Raw genomic sequence first — 13,493 nt, forward strand, 5'->3', positions numbered from 1 at the left:
GTTAGTAGGTAGGAGAGGGGGGTGCGGCTTGAGGTGGGAGGAGGGGATAGGTGGGAGGAAGAACAGGTTAGGGAGGCGGGGATGAGCTGGGCTGGTTTTGGGATTTCCAAGGAGACTGACTGACCTATCCCCTCCCTAACTCCCCACCTACACTCACCTTTACTGGCTCCATCCCCGCCTCTTCGACCTGACTGTTTCCTCTCCACCTATCCTCTCCTCTATCCATCTTCTATCTGCCTCCCCCTCTCTCCCTATTTATTTCAGAACCCCCTTCCCCTCCCCCATTTCTGATGAAGGGTCTAGGCCCGAAACATCAGCCTTTCTGCTCCTATGATGCTGCTTGGCCTGCTGTGTTCATCCAGCTCTGCACCTTGTTGTCTCGGATTCTCCAGCATTTGCAGTTCCTACTATCTCTCTTAATATCAGGGAAAGTGACTTTTACTGATTTGACATGAATGATGGGAAGCGTGACAATGAACAGGGAGAGAATTAAGATAAATGAATCTACAATTGTCACCGCATTGACTAAAGGCATTAACAAAAGCTGCATAATGAAATAGGTTACTTTTAATTCACTATGCTAATCGTATCGAGTGAATCGTAGTCACCTAATCCTAGAACTGTGTAAAGTATGACTGAAGACTTGAACTGTACTGCTTTTCAGCTCCAGAATTGCTGTCTCCTTGGTACATCATTAACAGCTCGTGTCCCAGCACAAGACTGCTGCTTCTAGACAATGAAGCTATTTAAGCAGTGCTGAATCTTGAGGCCCATCACTGCTACAACTTCAGTGTGAAACCGCAGCAGGTGTGAAATGATTAGCAGAGAGAGTGCTTCACTCCAACAATCCCTAGAGATCTTTCTTATTCTCAGCCCCATCTGGGCACATTTCTCTATAAGATTTCTGGTTTCTGGTTGCCTTATCACTTAACATCCATCTTGGCACCTTCAGAATCAACTATTCCAACACTCCCCTGAAACAATTCAGGAACATTTATCATCTCAATGGCCTGTATTCTAACTCAGTGCACCTCTTGTGCTCGTTGGGTCTCGGTCAGGCAATACCTCAACTTAGAATCTTTCTTATCCTTGTTTATAAAATCCTTCAATAGCCTCACCTTTCCATCTCTTTCATCTCCCTCAGCCCTACAATCCTCTGAGATCTCAACATACCTCCACTTCAGGCCTCTGATTTTAACCACTCCATCTCTGGTGGTTGTGCCTTCAGTTGCCTGAGGCTGAAGCGCTATAGTCCCACATTAGACCTCTCCCACTCTGTCCCTCCATCTTTCGCTATCAGACACTTCCTAAAAACTGTGTCTTTGACAGAGATTTTTGATTACCGTCCTAACATTGCCTTATGTGATTCAGTGTCAATATTTTGTTGGATTTGCTGTCCGATGAAGCACCTTTGGATGTTTCATTAAGTTAAAGGTGCTATAGAAATATAAGTCGTCGTTGTTGCAACTTTAATAAGATATTACAATCCAGTGCATGAGGCTTTATCAACTTGGGAAAGGATGATGTTTAATTAGATGGATTATACATTCCAGAGGCTGTTCTTGTCACTTTTAAGCATTTAGCATGGCAGTTCTTTTTTCCCCCATCCTTGTAACCATCCACTCAAAGCTTTAAACGCTGTTATCTTGGTTAGAAGTCACATGACACCAGGTTATAGCCCGACAGGTTTATTTGAAATCACAAGATTTCAAAGTGCTGCTCCTTCGTCAGCTGAAGTGAACTGAAGCACAGAAGCACAGAATTTATAGGCAGAGAGATCAAAAGATCAAATAAATAGTGCGAGTGGAGTATTGACAGGGTGAATAACAAGTCTCTGCAGGTGATCCAAAGTGTCAGACAGTGTGAGTAAAGTGTCAACAGTGAATAGCAAGTGAAGGGATGACCCATGATCCGATTAATTGAGGCAGAGAGATAATTACAAAAAATTTAAAAAGAGATGGTGCTGGAGGCAAACCAAATGCCTGGCATAATGTGATAGGTATAAGAATCGCATGCCGAAAGTAACAGGTAATCCAAAATTATACAAACTAATTAAGGGAGAGAGATCATAACAAGTTATCAAGGTGATGTTGTAAAATCAGAGCAGAAAGGAAGATTTTAAAAATACACAACAGTATGGTGCGGTTACCTGCAGTGCCACATGAACCCAAGCTAAGGGCTAAGGCCACCTTCATGGGTATGGAACTTGGCTATCAGTCCAGGCGTGTTATCTTGGACTTAGAATGTGTCATGTGACTGAGATCCCATCCATCTCAGTAACTAAACTACTAAACTGTGCTATCAGCCCCTTTCATAACCCTGGCTAAGAATGTTCACCAGTGGATTATTTAAAGACAGATGTTAAATCCTCCATAAAGTTCAATCCCACAGAATCTTGTCACTTCCCAGCAGCAGGATATCTGGCCCTTTTATGAGCTAGCTCACGCAACACCTCAGATAAAGTAACATGTTCCAAGTTATTTCACAGGAAAAGACTGACAATGAGCCACTCGAGTCGATGGTAGGTGAGGTGACCGAAGGAGGGAGGCTCTACAAGGGTCGGGTCAGCAGGGCAAAGGGACGGTTGGTGGAGGCTGGTGTTGGGGGAATGTGTGGATGGTGTGCAAAGCTGAAAAATGCTTTGCATCATGCTGGGGTGGTAAAAGATGCCATAGGAAGGCAAGAGATAGTAAGAACTGCTGATGCTGGAGTCAGAGATATCACAATGTGGAACTGAAAGAGCACAGCAGGCCAGGCAACTCAGAGGAGCAGGAAAGTTAACGTTTCAGGTCGGGACCCTTCTTCTCCACACTGTGTTATCTCTGACTCCAGCATCGGCCGTTCTTATAATCTCTGAGTGAGTTATAACCCCACTGTGAAGCCCCACTTTCTGAAGAAGTGTCCCGACCCGAAACATCAACTTTCCTGTTCCTCTGATGCTGCCTGGGCTGCTGTGTTCCTCCAGCTCCATACTGTGTTATCGATATAGGAAGACAAGAATTTTCTTAATAAAAACCGAGAAACTGCAGATGTGAATCAGGAACAAAAACAGAAGTTGCTGGAAAAGCTCAGCAGGTCTGTGAAGAAAAATATCAGAGTTAACATTTCGAGTCCGGTGACCCTTCCTCAGAATTTTCTTCATGACCCTGAGTGAAGTTTAAGTTTTTAACTAAAACACGTATTGTTTGTCATTAAAATAAAACCCCCATCCCGACCCAAAACATCAACTTTCCAGCTCCTCTGATGCTGCCTGGCCTGCTGTGTTCCTCCAGCTCCACACTGTATTATTTCCTCATGACATTTTTGGCCCAAGTTTTTGTCATGGCTGGGATATTTTCTGACCTGTCAAAAATAACAGAAGTGAGCCAAAACTTCATGTCAAGCAGTGCAGTTCCCACTTCTGCAGAAGTGGGGATTCCATAGGTTCAGACATGCATGGGATATTAAACAGCAAATAGAATAGAGTCATAGAATTCCTAAAGTGCAGAAGCAGGCTGTTCAGCCCATCGAGTCCACACTGATCCTCTGAAGAGTATCACACCCAGATCCCCCTTCCCCCATCCCCCACCTGCCATAACCCTGCATTTCCCATGGCTAACCCACGTGACCTGTACATCCCTGTATGCTATAGGCAATTTAGCATGGCCAATCCCACCTAACCGGCACCTCTTTGCATTGTGGGAGGAAACCCGAGCACCCAGAAGGGATCCACATAGACACAGGGAGAATGTGCAAACTCCACACAGACAGTCACCCAAGCATGGAATTGAACCCATGTCCCAGGTGCTGTGAGGCAGCAGTGCTATCTATGGAGCCACCATGCCACATTTGTCATGAAAAATCTCAGCAGGTCTGACAACATCAGTGGAGACAAAGCGGAGTTCATGTCTCTGTACCAGGGATCCTTCTTTATGTTCTGGGGTCACTGGACCTGAAACATTAACTTTGCTTTCCCTCCACAGACGCTGCCAGACCTGCTGATCTTTTCCAGCAATTTCTGTTTTTGTTTCTGATTTCCAGCATCCGCAGTTCATTTTCTTTGATTACCACTTCTCATGGGCTGTTCAACAAACAAGGCCCTGACCATGCTAACTAGCCTGTGCTTGCAAATCGTTCAACACAGCATCCAATATTAGAACTGATGATGCAATTGGACAGCATTTGATGGATAATACTGAGTGTGAAACTGGCAATCAGTTTAGGATTCATTTCACAGGGGAATGCCCAGGCCAACCAGACTCAACACTCTGATTTAAAATTTCAACAAGCCTGAATGTAAAATGTCAATGGTCATTAATTGCACTCTCCATGGTAATTCTTCAATGAATCAAAGTTTTTTTTCCTCAATGAAACAGCATTCCTCTCATGCAGTATAATTTTTAGTTTTGCCTTTGAAATGGATTTCTTGCAAAATGTCATGATGTACGCAAGATAAAGACAAAGTGCATTTTTTACTTGGCAATGTTCAAGATTTATTCTGCAATTTTAATTATTGGAGAGTGGTGGAGCCCTGAAGCATGCTTTCTGCCCAGCTCTCCTCAGTAACTGGCAGCCTCCTCAGCCCTTTCTGCGTCAATTAACTCGATTTCCAATCTAGCCTGAGCACTGGACTGAAAATGGGGAGCTTGGGAGGCCGTTTTTAAAGGAACTATCTGTGCATCCTACCAGAAACAGAAATCAGGGCCTTGTTACTTCTGAAATCTACATAGAATGACAGTGAGTTTACAGCACAGAAACAGACCATTTGGCCCAATTGGCCAATGGTGGCATTCATGCTCCACACAAGTGTCCCCCAAACAGTCCTCTCAATGCCTTCATCTGATCATGTAAGTAAATCCTTTCTTCATTTCTCCTCCATGTGTTTAACTAGATGCTTGTTAATTGTATCTTGATCACTGCCTCTATCACTCCACCGTTAGTGAGTTTCACATTGTCATCACTCTCTGGGAAAATAGTTTTGTCATAATTTTCCATTGCATTTATGGGTGGCTATCTTCTATTATCCTAGTTTGACCACTTTCACAAATAGGAACATCATCTCTATATCTACCTGATCAAAACCCTTCAATTTATTACCCCACCTCAACCTCTCCAGCCTGTGCTTGACAAAGCTTCACTGCATTAAGACAAAGTCAGTGTAAACCAGTCAGATACAGCAGAAGAGTATGTGTGAGATTGTTGCTGGATCAATCATGCAGAAAACTGCAGTTCAAATGCCACTTGGGTAGTTTTGCAGTTCCATCTCGGTTTTAAAAATCTGTAAACTCCTGTCGATTCCCAAATGGTTCACTCAGTCCTTTAGGAAAGGAAATCTCCTTGTGACAGCCTTTGTTTTGCCAGGCAAAAACACAAACCTATCAGTCTGACATTTTCTCTGGCCTGACTCTCAGTGACAGAAATGTGATCTAATCCCTTATTTTTTGACAGGTCCCCTTTGTAGTTCAGAGATGATTAACTACAGCCATCTTTCAATTGACACTGAGTTTCAAAATTCACATTGGAATTTATTTCACATTTTTATATATGAGAATATGAGAATATAAGATGCAAGGTTAGTAAGTTTGTCGATGACACCAAAATTGGTGGTACCTTGGAGAGCGAAGAAGGTTAACTAAGATTAGAAAGAGATCATGATCAGTTGGGTCAATGGGCTGAGTAACAGCAGATGGAGTTTAATTTGGATAAATATGAGATATTGCATTTTGGTAATACAAACAATGACATAAACTGTACAATTAATGGTAGGCCCCAGGGTAGTGTTGTAGAACAGAGAGACCAAGGGGTTTAGATACATAATTCTTTTGAAATTTGCATAACAGTTCAATAGTGTAGTTAAGAAGGGGCATGCTTGCCTTCATTGCTCAAATTTTTGAGTATAGGAGTTGGGACATCATGTTGAGGTTGCACAGGACATTAGTGAGGCCTCTTTTGGAGTACTGTGTGTAGTTCTGGGTACCCTGTTATAGGAAGGATATTACCAAACTAGAGAGGGTTCAGAAAAGATTTACCAGTATCTTGTTGGGAATGAACCATTTGTGATATAAAACTAGACTGGACTTTTTGCACTGGAACATAGGAGATTGAGGGGTGACCTTATTGAGTTTATAAAATCATGAGGGGCATAGATAAGGATCTATCTATGGCAAGGGTCTTTACCCTAGGGCTGGGGAGTTCAAAACTAGGGGCATGTTTTTAAGGTGAGAGAAGAAGGATTTAAAAAGGAAATGAGGAGCAACTGTTTTACATTGAGGGTGGTTCATGTGTGAAATGAACTGCCAGAGGAAATGGTAGATGCAAGTAGAGTTACAAAGTTTAAAAGACATTTGGATAAGGTCATGAATAGAAAAGGTGTGGAGGATTATGGGCCAAGTGAAGGCAGATGACACTATTTTAGTTTGGGAACATGGTCAGCGTGAACTCGTTGGACCTTAGAGTCTGTTTCCATGCTGTATGACTCTATGATCTATTGTGACATTATTGTGGCTTTAAGAGGTGTCTTTTCTTTTCCCTGTGAAGAGAGCTTTTGAGATATACATGATGAGCAGTCTACCAGAGCCACTAGCATAAACAGCTTGTGAGGCCTAAGGTTTTTTTTTAAAAGTCGGAACAATAGAAGCAGCCTGAATGAGTGTGGTCAAAATCTCACAGAACCAGGATTTTTAGCTTTTAGCTTTCAGCAGTTGCTGTTGGGATCTTGAAGAAGTGAAAGCTATTTTGTCCCCCCTCTCAGTTACAACCGAAAGCAGGAGGGTCTCTTCCTGCTACTGGAGTTGCATGAGAGACAAGCTGTTTTCTGTATTTGCCTTTTTTCAAGGGTGTGTTTATGGCATGTTGTTATATTGGAACAGTTAATTAGTAATAGTTACGGTATCTATTATTCTGTTAAGTTTCCCAATACAGTTATGTTATGCCAATTCCTTCTTTGTTTTGTTGTATTTTAACCAAAGTGGATGAATAAAGTGTGTTCTGCTTTAAATCCGGTAGTTTGACCAAATGAATTGCATCTGGAATGCAACACCTTACATTTATGTTTAAAACAAGAAAAAGTTAGTGTCTAGCCTATCTTCTGAATATTTTGAGGGTGTTTGGTCTGGTTCATAACACTATATACATAACGCCACTCTGCATCAATATGCTGGATCCTTAACTACCCTTTGAGATGGTCCACCAAGAGATTCCATTATATTAAACCCAATACAGTGCTTCAAGACAAAAGTCTAGCAACACCTTCTCAGGGTAACTGTGGACGGGGGAGTAAATGCCAGTGGGAGCTCATGTCCTGAGAATGATTTTACTATTGGTAAGAGCCTTTATGTCAACATTTTGTCAGGGAACTTGATGGGATTCTACATGCTGGAATTTAATTATAAGGAATGTGAGCTGACAGATATGAATGTTTGTTCAAGTTAATGAAACCCAGAGCTCTGCGCCTGATATTTGTGTCTAAACATTGTAGGAATGAGAAGACCAGATGGACATTTCAGATCCTAAAGCAGACTGGGGAAAGATAAGAATATTCAGTACGTCCCCTCTAAGCAGTGGCTTAAATCCTACATTATTATCTGGATGCTGTGTAAGATCAGTCCCAGTAGGCCTTTCATTAAACACTGGACTCCCAACTTATAAACCTGCTTCCCCAATGGGTAACTTCTTTTTATTAAATGACTCCTGTAAAGGGCACTCTTCCCAAACTAATCTCTCCCAGTGGATCAGCCCCTCTGATATTCACAACTGTGAGCGTGGGCTCGGACAGCCTGAGACTAGTTTGAAACAAACACTAATCTCAGTATCATTTCTGCTCCATTGCTAAAGCTTGGGGGAGCGGTTGGGATGTGTGAGTGGCAAATACAAATGAAGTTCATAACGAGGAATAAAATCCATCAACAAAAGAAAACAAAGAGTGTTTTTGAGGAATGAGGGAATGAAATACGTGGGAGAAAGAAAGCATGAAAGACAGAAAGAGAAACCAAAGGGGAAGATTACAGAATGAGAAAGGAAAGGGCAGACGGAAAGTGGAATAGGAGTCATGAGGCAATAAAAGAACGTGAGAGAGAAATTGTTGATTTTTCTTGTGTTTTTCAGCATCTCAGCATGTCTCAAAGCACTTCACAGCCTGCAGTATTTTTGAATACTGTTGCAATGTAGAAAACACACCAGCCAGTTTCTGCACAACAACCTCCCAGAAACTAATTTGATAATGTTTAAATCATGCATTTTAGAAACATTGAAAATAGGAGCAGAAGTAGGCCTTTTGGCCCGGTCCACAATTCAGCATGATCATGGCTGATCATCTATTGCAATGTCGCACTCTCTGTCTCTGGACCCTTGATCTCTGTCACCTCTTTCATGGCTAGAAATCCACCTAATTTCTTTCTTAAATGAAATGCAGTGACTTGGCCTCCACTGCCATTTGCGGCCTGGGGGAACATCAGTACTGCATCCAGTCTGTCCAGGCTGATTACAATTTATGCATCCCAATGGGATAGCCTCTCATTCTGATAAAATCTAGTGAATACAGACGCAGTCAATCCAATCTGTCTTCATATGACAGCCCTTCCATTTCAGCAATCAGTCTGTTCAACCGTCTATGGCAAAAAATATCTTTTCTTGGATCAAGTTGGCACACAATCCTATGGGAAATGGAAACAGAAATTGCTAGAAAAGCTCAGTGGATCTGGCAGCATCGTGGGGAGGAATCAGGCTTAATGGTTAGGGTCAAGTGAACCTTTCTCAGAACTGGACCAGAAATGTCAACTCTGATTTCTTGCCACAGATGCTGCCAGAGCTGCTGAGCTTTTCTAGCAATTTCTGTTTTTGTTTCTGATTTACAGCATCCACAATTCTTTTGGTTTTTATTTAGTACCTAATCCTAGGAGTGTGGTTTCACCAAGGACTTGTACAGCTGCAGTAAGACATTGTTGTTCCTGTACTCAAACTCTCTTGCAATGAAGGGCAAAATACAACTTGCTTTCCCATCTGCTTGCTGCACCTATATATTTGCTTTAAGTACTTTCTGTGTAAAGGCACCAGGCCACTTTGTACATCAATATTTCTCAATTCATCGTATTCTGCAGTTCTGTTTTCCTACCAAAGTGGACCACTTTTCAATCATCCATCTCATATTTACCTGCCACTCATTTGCCCACTCATCAACTTGTGGCAGTCACTACGAGCCATCTTTACACACCTTACCACTTCCAGTCATACCCAGTTTGTGTTGTCAGCAACTTGGAAATAATACATTTGATTTGCTTATCCAAATCATTTATATACATATATATAGTAGAATCATCAAACCCCTACAATGTGGAAGCAGGCCATTTGTCCCATCGAGTCCACACCAACCTTCCGAAAGCCATCCCAGCCAGACCCACACATCCTGTGCTATCTTTGTAACGCTGCATTTCCCATGGCTAATCCACCTAGCCTGCACATCCCTGGACCTATGAGCAATTTAGCATGGCCAATCCACCTAACCTGCACATCTTTGGACTGTAGAAGGAAACCAGAGCACCCAGAGGAAACCCACACAGACATGAGGAGAATGTGCAAACTCCAACAGACAGTCACCTGAGGCTGGAATCAAACCTGAGTCTCTGGCTCTGTGAGACAGCAGTGCTAACCACTGAGACAGCGTATATATATTACATGTACACACATAAAAATGTGGTCACTGTGGTACCGCCACTTAGCAGCTTCCAATTGAGAAAGATCCATTCATTCATACTCCTTTCTTCCTGCCTGCTAACCAAGTCTCAATCCACACAAGTATATTATCACCAGATGCTGAGATACGGCACTAGGATTGGGCTCATCAGCTACACAAGGACCCATCAAACCCATGACTAAGGAAACATAATTTCCTGGAAGTTTAAACATTTATACTTGTTATTGAGTAATTGCCTATAACCACGGTTACAACCAATGCATTGCACTTTGAATCTGGTCATTGACCTATTGAATGGGCTCTATCTAGACCTTTCTGAGAATCCAGCTATCCATTGAAACCCAGGTCTCTGTCAGGTATTCTACTGGTTACACCCTCAAAAACCTCCACGTGAACTCTCAAACATGATTTCTCCTTGATAATGCCATCTTGACTTTCTAAAATCCCATTAGTATTTTCTACACATATTGTTTTCTCGTCTTTTATAATAGATCCATCAATTTCTCTGCTATTGATGCTCTGCTAACTGGTCTGTAGTTCCCAGTTTTCCAGTTCTGTCCTTTTCTAAACAATGGGGCTACATTTGTCATGCTCTAGTCTACTGGGATCATTACAAAATTGACAGAATTTCAAAAATGAGACCCAACTCATCCATGACCATGACTCACCTGCTTTACTACACTGGGATGTAGATTATTGTTATAGTATAGCATCAGTATACTCCTCTGACAATGCAGTACTCCCTCAGTACTGACCCTCTGACAGTGCACAACTCCCCACATACTGACCCACTGACAGTGCAGCATTTCCTCAGTGCTGCCCCTCAGACAGCACAGCACTCCCTCAGTACAGACCCTTCTAAAGTGCAGCACTCCCCCCATATTGATGTTCTGACAGTACTGTTCTCCCTTAGTACTGACCTTCTGACAATGCCGCACTCCTGAAGTGATTGTTATGAGGTCAACCAGGTGGACTTCATAGAATATGAGTGCGCTGATTGGAGTTATTAATCTGGTCTAATCAGGGAGCCCTGGATGACAGATATAAACAGAAGTGTCAGACGTTCTATTCTTTCTTTTAGCTGGCTCTGAGTAAGCTGTATCAGTGCCAAGGAGCTTCCAGCTGTAAATAGACGGCTACTTGATGAAGGGATACTGGTCTCCGCGGAGTTATTTCAGTGGAGATGAGAAAAAAGCACACTCCTGAAGAAATTTACTTGCAACAGTTATCTTTGAGTTGGGGGTAAGCGTTTCTGGCATCATGCCTTCTTTTGGGAAGCTTGACTCATTTGATCCTACCATTGAAGACTGGACCCAGTGTGTGGAAAGAATACCTTGTTCTTCCAGGCAAAGATATTTGGGCAGATGAAAAGCAATGAGTAATTCTCCTGACAGCTTATGAACCTGCAGCTTTTTCGGTTGTTAGGAGCATATCTTTCCCTGAGGCACTTGATACTAAAACCTTTCAAGAATTGATAGATTTTGCTATGGAATATTATGACCCCAAACCTCCTCTAGTTCCAAGATGCTATTGGTTTTACTTGGCAAATCAAGAACCAGAGCAATCCGTATTGAGACTTTTGATTAGGTTAACACAACTGGCACAGGCATGTGACTTTGGTTTAACCCTGGATGAGATGCATTTTCTTTGTTGAATTAATGGTGTAACCATGCAAAAGCACATACTATCTGAAGCCCATCTGCACTTCAAATGGACACTACAACTGGCATTGTCATTAGAAAAAGCTGCAAGTGGAGCCTAAGGGTTTCAGTATATTCTGATGGAAGTGGACACCCTTGTCAGTCTGACCGAGCTTGGGGAGCACCACTTAAGTGAAGGCAATTGCATAGCCTCCCTCAGGACATATCCTGAACAGAGGGGCTCTCGGTCAGCCCACAGCAAAACCCTAAAATAAAGCCAAGTCTCGGCCACATCGTTAAAATTTTCTTCAGGATCCAGGCTGGAAAGCCATGGTATTTGCTGCTGGTATGCTGACTCGAGACAGCAAAAATGTCCCACCATACCTAATTAGAGTAAGAGAATTATTAGGCCAGTATCCAGGAAAGTGGCACATCTGGAAAGCCCACCATTACCTTTACGGATGAAATTTGTAATAATAATGGGCCACAAATCCCTGCTAGGTCTACTTAAAGAGAACAAGGCAGTGCTGCTCATGGCTTTAGGCTGAATTTAGCAGAGGGCTCTAACTCTTAATTGCATACAGTTACAAGTTAGAACACGTCCGGGAAGCCATGTAGCAAATGCAAATGCATTGAACTGCCTCCTGCAAGCAGATACACCACCAGTGATAATGCCACTGGATTAGTCAGTAATGGTTTTAAATTTTTCGGTCACACTTCCAGTCACAGCTGACAATATGAGACTTTGGATGCAGAAAGATCTAGTCTTGGCAAAAGTGAAACCAAAGGGAAACCAAAGGACTGTCACAACCAGAACTGAAAGCTTTCCTGTGACCAGATTACAATACAGGATGGCATATTGTTATGGGGAACAAGAGTGATTGTCCCAAGCAAAGATTGCCATCAGATATTGGCTAAACTTCATCAGGGTCATCCAGGGGGTTTCCAAAATGAAGATATTGGTGAAAAGTCATGATTGATGCGTAGGAGTGGATGCAGACATAGCCGCATTTGTGGGCCAGTGCCCAGAGTGCCAACAAGAGGACAAAATTTACAGCCAGCAGCTCCCCCACCTTCATGGGAATGGCCAGGTAAACCCTGGAATCAGTCACACGTCAACTATGCAGGTCCTTTCATAGGCGCAATGTTCTTAGACATTGTTAATGCCCACTCAATATGGTAGGACATTCATTCACCAAACAAGGGATGACGATATCTTTTGCAATACATAAGTTCAGAGAAAAGTTGGTCACAAATAACGGGCCATCATTTACCAGCATGGAGTTTGAGGATTTCCTAAAGTTGAATAGTATTTGTCATGACAGGACACCTCCCTACTATCCATCATCCAATGGTCTGTCAGTAAGAGTAGTGCAAACCTTGAAGGCAGGCTTAAAGAAACAGCCTACAATTTCACTAGATACCAAACTGTCCCAGTTTCTATTTGATTATAGGACCACCACTCATGTAACTAGCTCCAGTCGAGTTGCGAATGGGGAGAAGGCTCTGCACCAGGTTAGATCTGGACCTGGTTGGGGGGGTGGGTGAAATGGCACCAGGAGCTACAACGACGGACACAAGACTCCGCTAAGCAAGAGAGACAGCTTACTACAGAGGATGAAGTTTGGTGTGGCAACCATGGGAATGGCCCTGCGTGGGTAAGAGGTTTGGTCAATGCTAATTTAGGTCCAGTGACATATAAAATTTGTGAGAGTTCTGAACAAGGACACGGACAATATGAAAGCTGCAAACTCACAAACAGTGTGGGATAAAAACTTGCCCTGCCCCTCGACTCTTTTCCGACTGTTCCGGAACCCCTGGGTTCTCCTTCTCCATCAACATTGAAGATACCTCAAATCCGAGATGGACACAGGGCATGTTGCCACCTCGACCCCTTTGCCGTCTGAAGAGGAGAATGTATATTTTTTGAGACACTCTGGGTACAGGAGGTGAGCTACTGTACATTACTCACCGCCTGTATCAGAGGAACCTGACCAGGTGCTAAAATGCCCCAGAAGGAGCTACAAAGCAAAGAACTGGCCTATATCCTCAGACTCAGAGCGGAAGGGATGTGTTGTTTGTAACGAGGTCAGCCAGATGGACATGAGCAGGGAATATGAGTTCCCTGATTAGGGCTGTTGATCTGGTCCAATCAGGGAGCCTTGGCCGACAGACATACACAGGAA

This window comes from Rhincodon typus, chromosome 35, assembly GCF_021869965.1.
Source record: "Rhincodon typus isolate 14 chromosome 35, sRhiTyp1.1, whole genome shotgun sequence".
Classification (NCBI taxonomy): domain Eukaryota; kingdom Metazoa; phylum Chordata; class Chondrichthyes; order Orectolobiformes; family Rhincodontidae; genus Rhincodon; species Rhincodon typus.